The 21,384-nt window shown below is 53.1% G+C and overlaps 1 protein-coding gene across 4 annotated transcripts in view; it reads right to left on the bottom strand.

Moving 5' to 3' along the window:
• LOC139417911 (high affinity cationic amino acid transporter 1-like) overlaps window positions 1-21,384 on the bottom strand; it is a 100,413-nt gene that overhangs the window by 23,918 nt on the left and 55,111 nt on the right. The window lies entirely within an intron of this gene.

Raw genomic sequence — 21,384 nt, forward strand, 5'->3', positions numbered from 1 at the left:
ACAGAAAGGCCATGAGGCCATGATAGCTGGGGGAGAGACAGAAAGGCCATGATTCCATGATAGCTGGGGGAGAGACCGAAAGGCCATTAGGCCACGATAGCTGGGGGAGAGACAGAAAGGCCATGAGGCCATGATAGCTGGGGGACAGACAGAAAGGCCATGATAGCTGGAGGAGAGACAGAAAGGCCATGATAGCTGGGGGAGAGACAGAAAGGCCATGATAGCTGGGGGAGAGACAGAAAGGCCATAAGGCCATGATAGCTGGGGGAGAGACAGAAAGGCCATAAGGGCATGATAGCTGGGGGAGAGACAGAAAGGCCATAAGGCCATGATAGCTGGGGGAGAGACAGAAAGGCCACGAGGCCATGATAGCTGGGGGAGAGACAGAAAGGCCATGATAGCTGGGGGAGAGACAGAAAGGCCATGATAGCTGGGGGAGAGACAGAAAGGCCATGATAGCTGGGGGAGAGACAGAAAGGCCATGATAGCTGGGGGAGAGACAGAAAGGCCATGATAGCTGGGGGAGAGACAGAAAGGCCATGACAGCTGGGGGAGAGACAGAAAGGCCATGACAGCTGGGGGAGAGACAGAAAGGCCATGATAGCTGGAGGAGAGACAGAAAGGCCATAAGGCCATGATACCTGGGGGAGAGACAGAAAGGCCATGATAGCTGGGGGAGAGACATAAAGGCCATGATAGCTGGGGGAGAGACAGACAGGCCATGATAGCTGGAGGAGAGACAGAAAGGCCATGATAGCTGGGGGAGAGACAGAAAGGCCACGATAGCTGGGGGAGAGACAGAAAGGCCATAAGGCCATGACAGCTGGGGGAGAGACAGAAAGGCCATTAGGCCATGATAGCTGGGGGAGAGACAGAAAGGCCATAAGGGCATGATAGCTGGGGGAGAGACAGAAAGGCCATAAGGCCATGATAGCTGGGGGAGAGACAGAAAGGCCACGAGGCCATGATAGCTGGGGGAGAGACAGAAAGGCAATGATAGCTGGGGGAGAGACAGAAAGGCGATGATAGCTGGGGGAGAGACAGAAAGGCCATGATAGCTGGGGGAGAGACAGAAAGGAAAAAGGCCATGATAGCTGGAGGAGAGACAGAAAGGCCATAAGGCCATGATAGCTGGCGAGAGACAGAAAGGCCTTAAGGCCATGATAGCTGGGGGAGAGACAGAAAGGCCATGATAGCTGGGGGAGAGACAGAAAGGCCATAAGGCCATGATAGCTGGGGGAGAGACAGAAATGCCATGATAGCTTGGGAGAGAGACAGAAAGGCCATAAGGCCATGGTAGCTGCGGGAGAGACAGAAAGGCCATGATAGCTGGGGGAGAGACAGAAAGGCCATGAGGCCATGATAGCTGGAGGAGAGACAGAAAGGCCATGATAGCTGGAGAAGAGACAGAAAGGCCATGATAGCTGGGGGAGAGACAGAAAGGCCATGATAGCTGGGGGAGAGACAGAAAGGCCATGATAGCTGGGGGATCGTCAGAAAGGCCATGATAGCTGGGGGAGAGACAGAAAGGCCATGATAGCTGGGGGAGAGACAGAAAGGCCATGATAGCTGGAGGAGAGACAGAAAGGCCATGATAGCAGGGGGAGAGAAATAAAGGCCATGATAGCTGGGGGAGATACAGAAAGGCCATGATAGTTGGGGGAGAGAGAGAAATTGCCATGATAGCTTGGGAGAGACAGAAAGGCCATGAGGCCATGATAGCTGGGGGAGAGACAGAAAGGCCATGATTCCATGATAGCTGGGGGAGAGACCGAAAGGCCATTAGGCCACGATAGCTGGGGGAGAGACAGAAAGGCCATGAGGCCATGATAGCTGGGGGAGAGACAGAAAGGCCATGATAGCTGGAGGAGAGACAGAAAGGCCATGATAGCTGGGGGAGAGACAGAAAGGCCATGATAGCTGGGGGAGAGACAGAAAGGCCATAAGGCCATGATAGCTGGGGGAGAGACAGAAAGGCCATAAGGGCATGATAGCTGGGGGAGAGACAGAAAGGCCATAAGGCCATGGTAGCTGGGGGAGAGACAGAAAGGCCACGAGGCCATGATAGCTGGGGGAGAGACAGAAAGGCCATGATAGCTGGGGGAGAGACAGAAAGGCCATGATAGCTGGGGGAGAGACAGAAAGGCCATGATAGCTGGGGGAGAGACAGAAAGGCCATGATAGCTGGGGGAGAGACAGAAAGGCCATGATAGCTGGGGGAGAGACAGAAAGGCCATGACAGCTGGGGGAGAGACAGAAAGGCCATGACAGCTGGGGGAGAGACAGAAAGGCCATGATAGCTGGAGGAGAGACAGAAAGGCCATAAGGCCATGATACCTGGGGGAGAGACAGAAAGGCCATGATAGCTGGGGGAGAGACATAAAGGCCATGATAGCTGGGGGAGAGACAGACAGGCCATGATAGCTGGAGGAGAGACAGAAAGGCCATGATAGCTGGGGGAGAGACAGAAAGGCCACGATAGCTGGGGGAGAGACAGAAAGGCCATAAGGCCATGACAGCTGGGGGAGAGACAGAAAGGCCATTAGGCCATGATAGCTGGGGGAGAGACAGAAAGGCCATAAGGGCATGATAGCTGGGGGAGAGACAGAAAGGCCATAAGGCCATGATAGCTGGGGGAGAGACAGAAAGGCCACGAGGCCATGATAGCTGGGGGAGAGACAGAAAGGCAATGATAGCTGGGGGAGAGACAGAAAGGCGATGATAGCTGGGGGAGAGACAGAAAGGCCATGATAGCTGGGGGAGAGACAGAAAGGAAAAAGGCCATGATAGCTGGAGGAGAGACAGAAAGGCCATAAGGCCATGATAGCTGGCGAGAGACAGAAAGGCCTTAAGGCCATGATAGCTGGGGGAGAGACAGAAAGGCCATGATAGCTGGGGGAGAGACAGAAAGGCCATAAGGCCATGATAGCTGGGGGAGAGACAGAAATGCCATGATAGCTTGGGAGAGAGACAGAAAGGCCATAAGGCCATGGTAGCTGCGGGAGAGACAGAAAGGCCATGATAGCTGGGGGAGAGACAGAAAGGCCATGAGGCCATGATAGCTGGAGGAGAGACAGAAAGGCCATGATAGCTGGAGAAGAGACAGAAAGGCCATGATAGCTGGGGGAGAGACAGAAAGGCCATGATAGCTGGGGGAGAGACAGAAAGGCCATGATAGCTGGGGGATCGTCAGAAAGGCCATGATAGCTGGGGGAGAGACAGAAAGGCCATGATAGCTGGGGGAGAGACAGAAAGGCCATGATAGCTGGAGGAGAGACAGAAAGGCCATGATAGCAGGGGGAGAGAAATAAAGGCCATGATAGCTGGGGGAGATACAGAAAGGCCATGATAGTTGGGGGAGAGAGAGAAATTGCCATGATAGCTTGGGAGAGACAGAAAGGCCATGAGGCCATGATAGCTGGGGGAGAGACAGAAAGGCCATGATTCCATGATAGCTGGGGGAGAGACCGAAAGGCCATTAGGCCACGATAGCTGGGGGAGAGACAGAAAGGCCATGAGGCCATGATAGCTGGGGGAGAGACAGAAAGGCCATGATAGCTGGAGGAGAGACAGAAAGGCCATGATAGCTGGGGGAGAGACAGAAAGGCCATGATAGCTGGGGGAGAGACAGAAAGGCCATAAGGCCATGATAGCTGGGGGAGAGACAGAAAGGCCATAAGGGCATGATAGCTGGGGGAGAGACAGAAAGGCCATAAGGCCATGGTAGCTGGGGGAGAGACAGAAAGGCCACGAGGCCATGATAGCTGGGGGAGAGACAGAAAGGCCATGATAGCTGGGGGAGAGACAGAAAGGCCATGATAGCTGGGGGAGAGACAGAAAGGCCATGATAGCTGGGGGAGAGACAGAAAGGCCATGATAGCTGGGGGAGAGACAGAAAGGCCATGATAGCTGGGGGAGAGATAGAAAGGCCATGACAGCTGGGGGAGAGACAGAAAGGCCATGACAGCTGGGGGAGAGACAGAAAGGCCATGATAGCTGGAGGAGAGACAGAAAGGCCATAAGGCCATGATACCTGGGGGAGAGACAGAAAGGCCATGATAGCTGGGGGAGAGACATAAAGGCCATGATAGCTGGGGGAGAGACAGACAGGCCATGATAGCTGGAGGAGAGACAGAAAGGCCATGATAGCTGGGGGAGAGACAGAAAGGCCACGATAGCTGGGGGAGAGACAGAAAGGCCATAAGGCCATGACAGCTGGGGGAGAGACAGAAAGGCCATTAGGCCATGATAGCTGGGGGAGAGACAGAAAGGCCATAAGGGCATGATAGCTGGGGGAGAGACAGAAAGGCCATAAGGCCATGATAGCTGGGGGAGAGACAGAAAGGCCACGAGGCCATGATAGCTGGGGGAGAGACAGAAAGGCAATGATAGCTGGGGGAGAGACAGAAAGGCGATGATAGCTGGGGGAGAGACAGAAAGGCCATGATAGCTGGGGGAGAGACAGAAAGGAAAAAGGCCATGATAGCTGGAGGAGAGACAGAAAGGCCATAAGGCCATGATAGCTGGCGAGAGACAGAAAGGCCTTAAGGCCATGATAGCTGGGGGAGAGACAGAAAGGCCATGATAGCTGGGGGAGAGACAGAAAGGCCATAAGGCCATGATAGCTGGGGGAGAGACAGAAATGCCATGATAGCTTGGGAGAGAGACAGAAAGGCCATAAGGCCATGGTAGCTGCGGGAGAGACAGAAAGGCCATGAAAGCTGGGGGAGAGACAGAAAGGCCATGAGGCCATGATAGCTGGAGGAGAGACAGAAAGGCCATGATAGCTGGAGGAGAGACAGAAAGGCCATAAGGCCATGATAGCTGGAGGAGAGACAGAAAGGCCATGATAGCTGGAGGAGAGACAGAAAGGCCATGGATAGCTGGAGGAGAGACAGAAAGGTCATGATAGCTTTGGGGAGAGACAGAAAGGCCATAAGGCCATGATAGCTGGGGGAGAGACAGAAAGGCCTTGATAGCTGGGGGAGAGACAGAAAGGCCATAAGGCCATGATAGCTGGAGGAGAGACAGAAAGGCCATAAGGCCATGATAGCTGGCGAGAGACAGAAAGGCCTTAAGGTCATGATAGCTGGGGGAGAGACAGAAAGGCCATGATAGCTGGGGGAGAGACAGAAAGGCCATGATAGCTGGGGGAGAGACAGAAAGGTCATAAGGCCATGATAGCTGGGGGAGAGACAGAAAGGCCATGATAGCTGGAGGAGAGACAGAAAGGCCATGATAGCTGGGCGAGAGACAGAAAGGCCATGATAGCTGGAGGAGAGACAGAAAGGCCATGATAGCTGGAGGAGAGACAGAAAGGCCATAATAGCTGGGGGAGAGACAGAAAGGTCATAATAGCTTTGGGGAGAGACAGAAAGGCCATAAGGCCATGATAGCTGGGGGAGAGACAGAAAGGCCATGATAGCTGGAGGAGAGACAGAAAGGCCATAAGCCATGATAGCTGGGGGAGAGACAGAAAGGCCATGATAGCTTGGGAGAGAGACAGAAAGGCCATAAGGCCATGATAGCTGGGGCAGAGACAAAGGCCATGATAGCTGGGGGAGAGACAGAAAGGCCATAAGGCCATGATAGCTGGGGGAGAGACAGAAAGGCCATGATAGCTGGAGGAGAGACAGAAAGGCAATGATAGCTGGAGGAGAGAGAGAAAGGCCATGATAGCTGGAGGAGAGACAGAAAGGCCATGATAGCTGGGGGAGAGACAGAAAGGTCATGATAGCTTTGGGGAGAGACAGAAAGGCCATAAGGCCATGATAGCTGGGGGAGAGACAGAAAGGCCATGATAGTTGGAGGAGAGACAGAAAGGCCATGATAGCTGGGTGAGAGACAGAAAGGCCATGATAGCTGGAGGAGAGACAGAAAGGCCATGATAGCTGGTGGAGAGACAGAAAGGCCATGATAGCTGGAGGAGAGACAGAAAGGCCATGATAGCTGGGGGGGAGACAGAAAGGCCATGATAGCTGGGGGAGAGACAGAAAGGTCATGATAGCTTTGGGGAGAGACAGAAAGGCCATAAGGCCATGATAGCTGGGGGAGAGACAGAAAGGCCATGATAGCTGGGGGAGAGACAGAAAGGCCATGATAGCTGGAGGAGAGACAGAAAGGCCATAAGGCCATGATAGCTGGAGGGGAGACAGAAAGGCCATAAGGCCATGATAGCTGGCGAGAGACAGAAAGTCCTTAAGGCCATGATAGCTGGGGGAGAGACAGAAAGGCCATGATAGCTTGGGAGATAAACAGAAAGGCCATAAGGCCATGATAGCTGGGGGAGAGACAGAAAGGCCATGATAGCTTGGGAGAGAGACAGAAAGGCCATAAGGCCATGATAGATGGGGGAGAGACAGAAAGGCCATGATAGCTGGAGGAGAGACAGAAAGGCAATGATATCTTTGGGGAGAGACAGAAAGGCCATAAGGCCATGATAGTTGGGGGAGAGACAGAAAGGCCATGATAGCTGGGGGAGAGACAGAAAGGCCATGATAGCTGGAGGAGAGACAGAAAGGCCATAAGGCCATGATAGCTGGGGGAGAGACAGAAAGGCCTTGATAGCTGGGGGAGAGACAGAAAGGCCATGATAGCTGGAGGAGAGACAGAAAGGCCATAAGGCCATGATAGCTGGCGAGAGACAGAAAGGCCTTAAGGTCATGATAGCTGGGGGAGAGACAGAAAGGCCATGATAGCTGGGGGAGAGACAGAAAGGTCATAAGGCCATGATAGCTGGGGGAGAGACAGAAAGGCCATGATAGCTGGAGGAGAGTCAGAAAGGCCATGATAGCTGGGCGAGAGACAGAAAGGCCATGATAGCTGGAGGAGAGACAGAAAGGCCATGATAGCTGGAGGAGAGACAGAAAGGCCATGATAGCTGGGGGAGAGACAGAAAGGCCATAAGGCCATGATAGCTGGGGGAGAGACAGAAAGGCCATGATAGCTGGGGGAGAGACAGAAAGGCCATGATAGCTGGAGAAGAGACAGAAAGGCCATAAGGCCATGAGAGCTGGGGGAGAGACAGAAAGGCCATGATAGCTTGGGAGAGAGACAGAAAGGCCATAAGGCCATGATAGCTGGGGGAGAGACAGAAAGGCCATGATAGCTGGGGGAGAGACAGAAAGGCCATAAGGCCATGATAGCTGGGGGAGAGACAGAAAGGCCATGATAGCTTGGGAGAGAGACAGAAAGGCCATTAGGCCATGATAGATGGGGGAGAGACAGAAAGGCCATGATAGCTGGAGGAGAGACAGAAAGGCCATGATAGCTGGAGGAGAGACAGAAAGGCAATGATAGCTGGAGGAGAGAGAGAAAGGCCATGATAGCTGGAGGAGAGACAGAAAGGCCATGATAGCTGGGGGAGAGACAGAAAGGTCATGATAGCTTTGGGGAGAGACAGAAAGGCCATAAGGCCATGATAGCTGGGGGAGAGACAGAAAGGCCATGATAGTTGGAGGAGAGACAGAAAGGCCATGATAGCTGGGTGAGAGACAGAAAGGCCATGATAGCTGGAGGAGAGACAGAAAGGCCATGATAGCTGGTGGAGAGACAGAAAGGCCATGATAGCTGGAGGAGAGACAGAAAGGCCATGATAGCTGGGGGGGAGACAGAAAGGCCATGATAGCTGGGGGAGAGACAGAAAGGTCATGATAGCTTTGGGGAGAGACAGAAAGGCCATAAGGCCATGATAGCTGGGGGAGAGACAGAAAGGCCATGATAGCTGGGGGAGAGACAGAAAGGCCATGATAGCTGGAGGAGAGACAGAAAGGCCATAAGGCCATGATAGCTGGAGGGGAGACAGAAAGGCCATAAGGCCATGATAGCTGGCGAGAGACAGAAAGTCCTTAAGGCCATGATAGCTGGGGGAGAGACAGAAAGGCCATGATAGCTTGGGAGATAAACAGAAAGGCCATAAGGCCATGATAGCTGGGGGAGAGACAGAAAGGCCATGATAGCTTGGGAGAGAGACAGAAAGGCCATAAGGCCATGATAGATGGGGGAGAGACAGAAAGGCCATGATAGCTGGAGGAGAGACAGAAAGGCAATGATATCTTTGGGGAGAGACAGAAAGGCCATAAGGCCATGATAGTTGGGGGAGAGACAGAAAGGCCATGATAGCTGGGGGAGAGACAGAAAGGCCATGATAGCTGGAGGAGAGACAGAAAGGCCATAAGGCCATGATAGCTGGGGGAGAGACAGAAAGGCCTTGATAGCTGGGGGAGAGACAGAAAGGCCATGATAGCTGGAGGAGAGACAGAAAGGCCATAAGGCCATGATAGCTGGCGAGAGACAGAAAGGCCTTAAGGTCATGATAGCTGGGGGAGAGACAGAAAGGCCATGATAGCTGGGGGAGAGACAGAAAGGTCATAAGGCCATGATAGCTGGGGGAGAGACAGAAAGGCCATGATAGCTGGAGGAGAGTCAGAAAGGCCATGATAGCTGGGCGAGAGACAGAAAGGCCATGATAGCTGGAGGAGAGACAGAAAGGCCATGATAGCTGGAGGAGAGACAGAAAGGCCATGATAGCTGGGGGAGAGACAGAAAGGCCATAAGGCCATGATAGCTGGGGGAGAGACAGAAAGGCCATGATAGCTGGGGGAGAGACAGAAAGGCCATGATAGCTGGAGAAGAGACAGAAAGGCCATAAGGCCATGAGAGCTGGGGGAGAGACAGAAAGGCCATGATAGCTTGGGAGAGAGACAGAAAGGCCATAAGGCCATGATAGCTGGGGGAGAGACAGAAAGGCCATGATAGCTGGGGGAGAGACAGAAAGGCCATAAGGCCATGATAGCTGGGGGAGAGACAGAAAGGCCATGATAGCTGGGGGAGAGACAGAAAGGCCATGATAGCTGGAGAAGAGACAGAAAGGCCATAAGGCCATGAGAGCTGGGGGAGAGACAGAAAGGCCATGATAGCTTGGGAGAGAGACAGAAAGGCCATAAGGCCATGATAGCTGGGGGAGAGACAGAAAGGCCATGATAGCTGGGGGAGAGACAGAAAGGCCATAAGGCCATGATAGATGGGGGAGAGACAGAAAGGCCATGATAGCTGGAGGAGAGACAGAAAGGCCATGATAGCTGGAGGAGAGACAGAAAGGCCATGATAGCTTTGGGGAGAGACAGAAAGGCCATAAGGCCATGATAGCTGGGGGAGAGACAGAAAGGCCATGATAGCTGGAGGAGAGACAGAAAGGCCATGATAGCTGGAGGAGAGACAGAAAGGCCATGATAGCTTTGGGGAGAGACAGAAAGGCCATAAGGCCATGATAGCTGGGGGAGAGACAGAAAGGCCATGATAGTTGGAGGAGAGACAGAAAGGCCATGATAGCTGGGTGAGAGACAGAAAGGCCATGATAGCTGGTGGAGAGACAGAAAGGCCATGATAGCTGGAGGAGAGACAGAAAAGCCATGATAGCTGGGGGGGAGACAGAAAGGCCATGATAGCTGGAGGAGAGACAGAAAGGCCATGATAGCTTTGGGGAGAGACAGAAAGGCCATAAGGCCATGATAGCTGGGGGAGAGACAGAAAGGCCATGATAGCTGGAGGAGAGACAGAAAGGCCATAAGGCCATGATAGCTGGAGGGGAGACAGAAAGGCCATAAGGCCATGATAGCTGGCGAGAGACAGAAAGTCCTTAAGGCCATGATAGCTGGGGGAGAGACAGAAAGGCCATGATAGCTGGTGGAGAGACAGAAAGGCCATGATAGCTGGAGGAGAGACAGAAAAGCCATGATAGCTGGGGGGGAGACAGAAAGGCCATGATAGCTGGGGGAGAGACAGAAAGTTCATGATAGCTTTGGGGAGAGACAGAAAGGCCATAAGGCCATGATAGCTGGGGGAGAGACAGAAAGGCCATGATAGTTGGAGGAGAGACAGAAAGGCCATGATAGCTGGGTGAGAGACAGAAAGGCCATGATAGCTGGAGGAGAGACAGAAAGGCCATGATAGCTGGTGGAGAGACAGAAAGGCCATGATAGCTGGAGGAGAGACAGAAAGGCCATGATAGCTGGGGGGGAGACAGAAAGGCCATGATAGCTGGGGGAGAGACAGAAAGGTCATGATAGCTTTGGGGAGAGACAGAAAGGCCATAAGGCCATGATAGCTGGGGGAGAGACAGAAAGGCCATGATAGCTGGGGGAGAGACAGAAAGGCCATGATAGCTGGAGGAGAGACAGAAAGGCCATAAGGCCATGATAGCTGGAGGGGAGACAGAAAGGCCATAAGGCCATGATAGCTGGCGAGAGACAGAAAGTCCTTAAGGCCATGATAGCTGGGGGAGAGACAGAAAGGCCATGATAGCTTGGGAGATAAACAGAAAGGCCATAAGGCCATGATAGCTGGGGGAGAGACAGAAAGGCCATGATAGCTTGGGAGAGAGACAGAAAGGCCATAAGGCCATGATAGATGGGGGAGAGACAGAAAGGCCATGATAGCTGGAGGAGAGACAGAAAGGCAATGATATCTTTGGGGAGAGACAGAAAGGCCATAAGGCCATGATAGTTGGGGGAGAGACAGAAAGGCCATGATAGCTGGGGGAGAGACAGAAAGGCCATGATAGCTGGAGGAGAGACAGAAAGGCCATAAGGCCATGATAGCTGGGGGAGAGACAGAAAGGCCTTGATAGCTGGGGGAGAGACAGAAAGGCCATGATAGCTGGAGGAGAGACAGAAAGGCCATAAGGCCATGATAGCTGGCGAGAGACAGAAAGGCCTTAAGGTCATGATAGCTGGGGGAGAGACAGAAAGGCCATGATAGCTGGGGGAGAGACAGAAAGGTCATAAGGCCATGATAGCTGGGGGAGAGACAGAAAGGCCATGATAGCTGGAGGAGAGTCAGAAAGGCCATGATAGCTGGGCGAGAGACAGAAAGGCCATGATAGCTGGAGGAGAGACAGAAAGGCCATGATAGCTGGAGGAGAGACAGAAAGGCCATGATAGCTGGGGGAGAGACAGAAAGGTCATGATAGCTTTGGGGAGAGACAGAAAGGCCATAAGGCCATGATAGCTGGGGGAGAGACAGAAAGGCCATGATAGCTGGGGGAGAGACAGAAAGGCCATGATAGCTGGAGAAGAGACAGAAAGGCCATAAGGCCATGAGAGCTGGGGGAGAGACAGAAAGGCCATGATAGCTTGGGAGAGAGACAGAAAGGCCATAAGGCCATGATAGCTGGGGGAGAGACAGAAAGGCCATGATAGCTGGGGGAGAGACAGAAAGGCCATAAGGCCATGATAGCTGGGGGAGAGACAGAAAGGCCATGATAGCTTGGGAGAGAGACAGAAAGGCCATTAGGCCATGATAGCTGGGGGAGAGACAGAAAGGCCATGATAGCTGGAGGAGAGACAGAAAGGCCATGATAGCTGGAGGAGAGACAGAAAGGCCATGATAGCTTTGGGGAGAGACAGAAAGGCCATAAGGCCATGATAGCTGGGGGAGAGACAGAAAGGCCATGATAGCTGGAGGAGAGACAGAAAAGCCATGATAGCTGGAGGAGAGACAGAAAGGCCATGATAGCTTTGGGGAGAGACAGAAAGGCCATAAGGCCATGATAGCTGGGGGAGAGACAGAAAGGCCATGATAGTTGGAGGAGAGACAGAAAGGCCATGATAGCTGGGTGAGAGAGAAAGGCCATGATAGCTGGTGGAGAGACAGAAAGGCCATGATAGCTGGAGGAGAGACAGAAAAGCCATGATAGCTGGGGGGGAGACAGAAAGGCCATGATAGCTGGGGGAGAGACAGAAAGGTCATGATAGCTTTGGGGAGAGACAGAAAGGCCATAAGGCCATGATAGCTGGGGGAGAGACAGAAAGGCCATGATAGCTGGGGGAGAGACAGAAAGGCCATGATAGCTGGAGGAGAGACAGAAAGGCCATAAGGCCATGATAGCTGGAGGGGAGACAGAAAGGCCATAAGGCCATGATAGCTGGCGAGAGACAGAAAGTCCTTAAGGCCATGATAGCTGGGGGAGAGACAGAAAGGCCATGATAGCTGGAGGAGAGACAGAAAGGCAATGATAGCTGGGGGAGAGACAGAAAGGCCTTAAGACCATGATAGCTGGGGGAGAGACAGAAAGGCCATGATAGCTGGGGGAGAGACAGAAAGGTCATGATAGTTTTGGGGAGAGACAGAAAGGCCATAAGGCCATGATAGCTGGGGGAGAGACAGAAAGGCCATGATAGCTGGGGGAGAGACAGAAAGGCCATGATAGCTGGAGGAGAGACAGAAAGGCCATGATAGCTGGAGGAGAGACAGAAAGGCCATGGTAGCTGGGGGGGAGACAGAAAGGCCATGATAGCTGGGGGAGAGACAGAAAGGTCATGATAGCTTTGGGGAGAGACAGAAAGGCCATAAGGCCATGATAGCTTGGGGAGAGACAGAAAGGCCATGATAGCTGGGGGAGAGACAGAAAGGCCATGATAGCTGGAGGAGAGACAGAAAGGCCATAAGGCCATGATAGCTGAGGGAGAGACAGAAAGGCCATGATAGCTTGGGAGAGAGACAGAAAGGCCATAAGTCCATGATAGCTGGGGCAGAGACAGAAGGGCCATGATAGCTGGAGGAGAGACAGAAAGGCCATGATAGCTGGGGGAGAGACCGAAAGGCCATGATAGCTGGAGGAGAGACAGAAAGGCCATGATAACTGGGGGGGAGACAGAAAGGCCATGATAACTGGGGGAGAGACAGAAAGGTCATGAGGCCATGATAGCTGGCGAGAGACAGAAAGGCCTTAAGGCCATGATAGCTGGGGGAGAGACAGAAAGGCCATGATAGCTTGGGAGAGAGACAGAAAGGCCATAAGGCCATGATAGCTGGGGGAGAGACAGAAAGGCCATGATAGCTGGAGGAGAGACAGAAAGGCCATGATAGCTGGGGGACAGACAGAAAGGCCATGATAGCTGGAGGAGAGACAGAAAGGCCATGATATCTGGGGGGGAGACAGAAAGGCCATGATAGCTGGGTGAGAGACAGAAAGGTCACGATAGCTTTGGGGAGAGACAGAAAGGCCATAAGGCCATGATAGCTGGGGGAGAGACAGAAAGGCCATGATAGCTGGGGGAGAGACAGAAAGGCCATGATAGCTGGAGGAGGGACAGAAAGGCCATAAGGCCATGATAGCTGGAGGAGAGACAGAAAGGCCATAAGGCCGTGATAGCTGGCGAGAGACAGAAAGGCCTTAAGGCCATGATAGCTGGGGGAGAGACAGAAAGGCCATGATAGCTGGGGGAGAGACAGAAAGGCCATAAGGCCATGATAGCTGGGGGAGTGACAGAAAGGCCATGATAGCTTGGGAGAGAGACAGAAAGGCCATAAGGCCATGATGGCTGGGGGAGAGACAGAAAGGCCATGATAGCTGGGGGAGAGACAGAAAGGCCATGAGAGCTGGGGGAGAGACAGAAAGGCAATGATAGCTGGGGGAGAGACAGAAAGGCCAAAAGGCCATTATAGCTGGTGAGAGACAGAAAGGCCGTAAGGCCATGATAGCTGGAGGAGAGACAGAAAGGCCATGATAGCTGGGGGAGAGACAGAAAGGCCATGATAGCTGGAGGAGAGACAGAAAGGCCATAAGGCCATGATAGCTGGAGGAGAGACAGAAAGGCCATGACAGCTGGGGAGAGACAGAAAGGCCATGATAGCTGGGGGAGAGACAGAAAGGCCATGATAGCTGGGGGAGAGACAGAAAGGCCATGATAGCTGGAGGAGAGACAGAAAGGCCATGATAGCTGGGGGAGAGACAGAAAGGCCATGATAGCTGGGGGAGAGACAGAAAGGCCATGATAGCTGGGGGAGAGACAGAAAGGCCATGATAGCTGGGGGAGATACAGAAAGGCTATGATAGTTGGGGGAGAGACAGAAATTGCCATGATAGCTGGGGGAGAGACAGAAAGGCCATGAGGCCATGATAGCTGGGGGAGAGACAGAAAGGCCATGAGGCCATGATAGCTGGGGGAGAGACAGAAAGGCCATTAGGCCATGATAGCTCGGGGAGAGACAGAAAGGCCATGAGGCCATGATAGCTGGGAGAGAGACAGAAAGGCCATGATAGCTGGGGGAGAGACAGAAAGGCCATTAGGCCATGATAGCTGGGGGAGAGACAGAAAGGCCATGAGGCCATGATAGCTGGGAGAGAGACAGAAAGGCCATGATAGCTGGGGGAGAGACAGAAAGGCCATAAGGCCATGATAGCTGGGGGAGAGACAGAAAGGCCATGATAGCTTGGGAGAGAGACAGAAAGGCCATAAGGCCATGATAGCTGGGGGAGAGACAGAAAGGCCATGATAGCTGGAGGAGAGACAGAAAGGCAATGATAGCTGGAGGAGAGAGAGAAAGGCCATGATAGCTGGAGGAGAGACAGAAAGGCCATGATAGCTGGGGGAGAGACAGAAAGGTCATGATAGCTTTGGGGAGAGACAGAAAGGCCATAAGGCCATGATAGCTGGGGGAGAGACAGAAAAGCCATGATAGTTGGAGGAGAGACAGAAAGGCCATGATAGCTGGGTGAGAGACAGAAAGGCCATGATAGCTGGAGGAGAGACAGAAAGGCCATGATAGCTGGTGGAGAGACAGAAAGGCCATGATAGCTGGAGGAGAGACAGAAAGGCCATGATAGCTGGGGGGGAGACAGAAAGGCCATGATAGCTGGGGGAGAGACAGAAAGGCCATGATAGCTGGGGGAGAGACAGAAAGGCCATGATAGCTGGAGGAGAGACAGAAAGGCCATAATGCCATGATAGCTGGAGGGGAGACAGAAAGGCCATAAGGCCATGATAGCTGGCGAGAGACAGAAAGTCCTTAAGGCCATGATAGCTGGGGGAGAGACAGAAAGGCCATGATAGCTGGGGATAGAGAGAAAGGCCATAAGGCCATGATAGCTGGGGGAGAGACAGAAAGGCCATGATAGCTTGGGAGAGAGACAGAAAGGCCATAAGGCCATGATAGATGGGGGAGAGACAGAAAGGCCATGATAGCTGGAGGAGAGACAGAAAGACAATGATAGCTGGGGGAGAGACAGAAAGGCCTTAAGACCATGATAGCTGGGGGAGAGACAGAAAGGCCATGATAGCTGGGGGAGAGACAGAAAGGTCATGATAGTTTTGGGGAGAGACAGAAAGGCCATAAGGCCATGATAGCTGGGGGAGAGACAGAAAGGCCATGATAGCTGGGGGAGAGACAGAAAGGCCATGATAGCTGGAGGAGAGACAGAAAGGCCATGATAGCTGGAGGAGAGACAGAAAGGCCATGGTAGCTGGGGGGGAGACAGAAAGGCCATGGTAGCTGGGGGGGAGACAGAAAGGCCATGATAGCTTTGGGGAGAGACAGAAAGGCCATAAGGCCATGATAGTTGGGGGAGAGACAGAAAGGCCATGATAGCTGGGGGAGAGACAGAAAGGCCATGATAGCTGGGGGAGAGACAGAAAGGCCTTGATAGCTGGGGGAGAGACAGAAAGGCCATGATAGCTGGAGGAGAGACAGAAAGGCCACAAGGCCATGATAGCTGGAGGAGAGACAGAAAGGCCATAAGGCCATGATAGCTGGCGAGAGACAGAAAGGCCTTAAGGTCATGATAGCTGGGGGAGAGACAGAAAGGCCATGATAGCTGGGGGAGAGACAGAAAGGTCATAAGGCCATGATAGCTGGGGGAGAGACAGAAAGGCCATGATAGCTGGAGGAGAGACAGAAAGGCCATGATAGCTGGGCGAGAGACAGAAAGGCCATGATAGCTGGAGGAGAGACAGAAAGGCCATGATAGCTGGAGGAGAGACAGAAAGGCCATGATAGCTGGGGGAGAGACAGAAATGTCATGATAGCTTTGGGGAGAGACAGAAAGGCCATAAGGCCATGATAGCTGGGGGAGAGACAGAAAGGCCATGATAGCTGGGGGAGAGACAGAAAGGCCATGATAGCTGGAGGAGAGACAGAAAGGCCATAAGGCCATGATAGCTGGGGGAGAGACAGAAAGGCCATGATAGCTTGGGAGAGAGACAGAAAGGCCATAAGGCCATGATAGCTGGGGGAGAGACAGAAAGGCCATGATAGCTGGGGGAGAGACAGAAAGGCCATAAGGCCATGATAGCTGGGGGAGAGACAGAAAGGCCATGATAGCTTGGGAGAGAGACAGAAAGGCCATAAGGCCATGATAGCTGGGGGAGAGACAGAAAGGCCATGATAGCTGGAGGAGAGACAGAAAGGCCATGATAGCTGGAGGAGAGACAGAAAGGCCATGATAGCTTTGGGGAGAGACAGAAAGGCCATAAGGCCATGATAGCTGGGGGAGAGACAGAAAGGCCATGATAGTTGGAGGAGAGACAGAAAGGCCATGATAGCTGGGTGAGAGACAGAAAGGCCATGATAGCTGGAGGAGAGACAGAAAGGCCATGATAGCTGGAGGAGAGACAGAAAGGCCATGATAGCTTTGGGGAGAGACAGAAAGGCCATAAGGCCATGATAGCTGGGGGAGACACAGAAAGGCCATGATAGTTGGAGGAGAGACAGAAAGGCCATGATAGCTGGGTGAGAGACAGAAAGGCCATGATAGCTGGTGGAGAGACAGAAAGGCCATGATAGCTGGAGGAGAGACAGAAAGGCCATGATAGCTGGGGGGGAGACAGAAAGGCCATGATAGCTGGGGGAGAGACAGAAAGGTCATGATAGCTTTGGGGAGAGACAGAAAGGCCATAAGGCCATGATAGCTGGGGGAGAGACAGAAAGGCCATGATAGCTGGGGGAGAGACAGAAAGGCCATGATAGCTGGAGGAGAGACAGAAAGGCCATAAGGCCATGATAGCTGGAGGGGAGACAGAAAGGCCATAAGGCCATGATAGCTGGCGAGAGACAGAAAGTCCTTAAGGCCATGATAGCTGGGGGAGAGACAGAAAGGCCATGATAGCTGGGGAAAGACAGAAAGGCCATAAGGCCATGATAGCTGGGGGAGAGACAGAAAGGCCATGATAGCTTGGGAGAGAGACAGAAAGGACATAAGGCCATGATAGATGGGGGAGAGACAGAAAGGCCATGATAGCTGGAGGAGAGACAGAAAGGCCATAAGGCCATGATAGCTGGAGGAGAGACAGAAAGGCCATAAGGCCGTGATAGCTGGCGAGAGACAGAAAGGCCTTAAGGCCATGATAGCTGGGGGAAAGACAGAAAGGCCATGATAGTTGGGGGAGAGACAGAAAGACCATAAGGCCATGATAGCTGGGGGAGTGACAGAAAGGCCATGATAGCTTGGGAGAGAGACAGAAAGGTCATAAGACCATGATGGCTGGAGGAGAGACAGAAAGGCCATGATAGCTGGGGGAGAGACAGAAAGGCCATGAGAGCTGGGGGAGAGACAGAAAGGCAATGATAGCTGGGGGAGAGACAGAAAGGCCAAAAGGCCATTATAGCTGGTGAGAGACAGAAAGGCCGTAAGGCCATGATAGCTGGAGGAGAGACAGAAAGGCCATGATAGCTGGGGGAGAGACAGAAAGGCCATGATAGCTGGAGGAGAGACAGAAAGGCCATAATGCCATGATAGCTGGAGGAGAGACAGAAAGGCCATGACAGCTGGGGAGAGACAGAAAGGCCATGATAGCTGGGGGAGAGACAGAAAGGCCATGATAGCTGGGGGAGAGACAGAAAGACCATGATAGCTGGGGGAGAGACAGAAAGGCCATGATAGCTGGGGAGAGACAGAAAGGCCATGATAGCTGGAGGAGAGACAGAAAGGCCATGATAGCTGGGGGAGAGATAGAAAGGCCATGATAGCTGGGGGAGAGACAGAAAGGCCATGATAGCTGGGGGAGAGACAGAAAGGCCATGATAGCTGGGGGAGATACAGAAAGGCTATGATAGTTGGGGGAGAGACAGAAATTGCCATGATAGCTGGGGGAGAGACAGAAAGGCCATGAGGCCAAGATAGCTGGGGGAGAGACAGAAAGGCCATGAGGCCATGATAGCTGGGGGAGAGACAGAAAGGCCATTAGGCCATGATAGCTGGGGGAGAGACAGAAAGGCCATGAGGCCATGATAGCTGGGGGAGAGACAGAAAGGCCATGAGGCCATGATAGCTGGGAGAGAGACAGAAAGGCCAATAGGCCATGATAGCTGGGGGAGAGACAGAAAGGCCATGAGGCCATGATAGCTGGGAGAGAGACAGAAAGGCCATTAGGCCATGATAGCTGGGGGAGAGACAGAAAGGCCATGAGGCCATGATAGCTGGGAGAGAGACAGAAAGGCCATGATAGCTGGGGGAGAGACAGAAAGGCCATGATAGCTGGGGGAGAGACAGAAAGGCCATGATAGCTGGGGGAGAGACAGACAGGCCATGACAGCTGGGGGAGAGGCAGAAAGGCCATGACAGCTGGGGGAGAGACAGAAAGGCCATGATAGCTGGAGGAGAGACAGAAAGGCCATGAGGCCATGATAGCTGGAGGAGAGACAGAAAGGCCATGATAGCTGGGGGAGAGACATAAAGGCCATGATAGCTGGGGGAGAGACAGAAAGGCCATAAGGCCATGATAGCTGGGGGAGAGACAGAAAGGCCATAAGGCCATGATAGCTGGGGGAGAGACAGAAAGGCCATAAGGCCATGATAGCTGGGGGGGAGACAGAAAGGCCATAAGGGCATGATAGCTGGGGGAGAGACAGAAAGGCCATAAGGCCATGATAGCTGGGGGAGAGACAGAAAGGCCACGAGGCCATGATAGCTGGGGGAGAGACAGAAAGGCCATGATAGCTGGGGGAGAGACAGAAAGGCGATGATAGCTGGGGGAGAGACAGAAAGGCCATGATAGCTGGGGGAGAGAAAGAAAGGCCATGATAGCTGGGGGAGAGACAGAAAGGCCATGATAGCTTTGGGGAGAGACAGAAAGGCCATAAGGCCATGATAGCTGTGGGAGAGACAGAAAGGCCATGATAGCTGGGGGAGAGACAGAAAGGCCATGATAGCTGTAGGAGAGACAGAAAGGCCATGATAGCTGGGGGGGAGACAGAAAGGTCATCATAGCTTTGGGGAGAGACAGAAAGGCCATAAGGCCATGATAGCTGGGGGAGAGACAGAAAGACCATGATAGCTGGGGGAGAGACAGAAAGACCATAAGGCCATGATAGCTGGTGGGAGAGACAGAAAGGCCATGATAGCTTGGGAGAGAGACAGAAAGGCCATAAGGCCATGATAGCTGGGGGAGAGACAGAAAGGCCATGATAGCTGGTGGAGAGACAGAAAGGCCATTATAGCTGGAGGAGAGACAGAAAGGCCATGATAGCTGGGGGGGAGACAGAGAGGCCATGATAGCTGGGGGAGAGACAGAAAGGCCATAAGGCCATGATAGCTGGTGGGAGAGACAGAAAGGCCATGATAGCTTGGGAGAGAGACAGAAAGGCCATAAGGCCATGATAGCTGGGGGAGAGACAGAAAGGCCATGATAGCTGGAGGAGAGACAGAAAGGCCATGATAGCTGGGGGAGAGACAGAAAGGCCATGATAGCTGGAGGAGAGACAGAAAGGCCATGATAGCTGGTGGAGAGACAGAAAGGCCATGATAGCTGGAGGAGAGACAGAAAGGCCATGATAGCTGGTGGGGAGACAGAGAGGCCATGATAGCTGGGGGAGAGACAGAATGGTCATGATAGCTTTGGGGAGAGACAGAAAGGCCATAAGGCCATGATAGCTGGGGGAGAGACAGAAAGGCCATGATAGCTGGGGGAGAGACAGAAAGGCCATGATAGCTGGAGGAGAGACAGAAAGGCCATAAGGCCATGATAGCTGGGGGAGAGACAGAAAGGCCATGATAGCTTGGGAGAGAGACAGAAAGGCCATAAGGCCATGATAGCTGGGGGAGAGACAGAAAGGCCATGATAGCTGGAGGAGAGACAGAAAGGCCATAAGGTCATGATAGCTGGGGGAGAGACAGAAAGGCCATGATAGCTTGGGAGAGAGACAGAAAGGCCATAAGGCCATGATAGCTGGGGGAGAGACAGAAAGGCCATGACAGCTGGGGGAGAGACAGAAAGGCCATGACAGCTGGGGTAGAGACAGAAAGGCCATGATAGCTGGAGGAGAGACAGAAAGGCCATGATAGCTGGGGGGGGAGACAGAAAGGCCATGATAGCTGGGGGAGAGACAGAAAGGTCATGATAGCTTTGGGGAGAGACAGAAAGGCCATTAGGCCATGATAGCTGGGGGAGAGACAGAAAGGCCATGAGGCCATGATAGCTGGGAGAGAGACAGAAAGGCCATTAGGCCATGATAGCTGGGGGAGAGACAGAAAGGCCATGAGGCCATGATAGCTGGGAGAGAGACAGAAAGGCCATGATAGCTGGGGGAGAGACAGAAAGGCCATGATAGCTGGGGGAGAGACAGAAAGGCCATGATAGCTGGGGGAGAGACAGACAGGCCATGACAGCTGGGGGAGAGGCAGAAAGGCCATGACAGCTGGGGGAGAGACAGAAAGGCCATGATAGCTGGAGGAGAGACAGAAAGGCCATGAGGCCATGATAGCTGGAGGAGAGACAGAAAGGCCATGATAGCTGGGGGAGAGACATGAAGGCCATGATAGCTGGGGGAGAGACAGAAAGGCCATAAGGCCATGATAGCTGGGGGAGAGACAGAAAGGCCATAAGGCCATGATAGCTGGGGGGGAGACAGAAAGGCCATAAGGCCATGATAGCTGGGGGAGAGACAGAAAGGCCATAAGGGCATGATAGCTGGGGGAGAGACAGAAAGGCCATAAGGCCATGATAGCTGGGGGAGAGACAGAAAGGCCACGAGGCCATGATAGCTGGGGGAGAGACAGAAAGGCCATGATAGCTGGGGGAGAGACAGAAAGGCGATGATAGCTGGGGGAGAGACAGAAAGGCCATGATAGCTGGGGGAGAGAAAGAAAGGCCATGATAGCTGGGGGAGAGACAGAAAGGCCATGATAGCTTTGGGGAGAGACAGAAAGGCCATAAGGCCATGATAGCTGTGGGAGAGACAGAAAGGCCATGATAGCTGGGGGAGAGACAGAAAGGCCATGATAGCTGTAGGAGAGACAGAAAGGCCATGATAGCTGGGGGGGAGACAGAAAGGTCATCATAGCTTTGGGGAGAGACAGAAAGGCCATAAGGCCATGATAGCTGGGGGAGAGACAGAAAGACCATGATAGCTGGGGGAGAGACAGAAAGACCATAAGGCCATGATAGCTGGTGGGAGAGACAGAAAGGCCATGATAGCTTGGGAGAGAGACAGAAAGGCCATAAGGCCATGATAGCTGGGGGAGAGACAGAAAGGCCATGATAGCTGGTGGAGAGACAGAAAGGCCATTATAGCTGGAGGAGAGACAGAAAGGCCATGATAGCTGGGGGGGAGACAGAGAGGCCATGATAGCTGGGGGAGAGACAGAAAGGCCATAAGGCCATGATAGCT

The sequence above is a fragment of the Oncorhynchus clarkii genome, chromosome 10, assembly GCF_045791955.1.
Source record: "Oncorhynchus clarkii lewisi isolate Uvic-CL-2024 chromosome 10, UVic_Ocla_1.0, whole genome shotgun sequence".
Classification (NCBI taxonomy): Eukaryota; Metazoa; Chordata; class Actinopteri; order Salmoniformes; family Salmonidae; genus Oncorhynchus; species Oncorhynchus clarkii.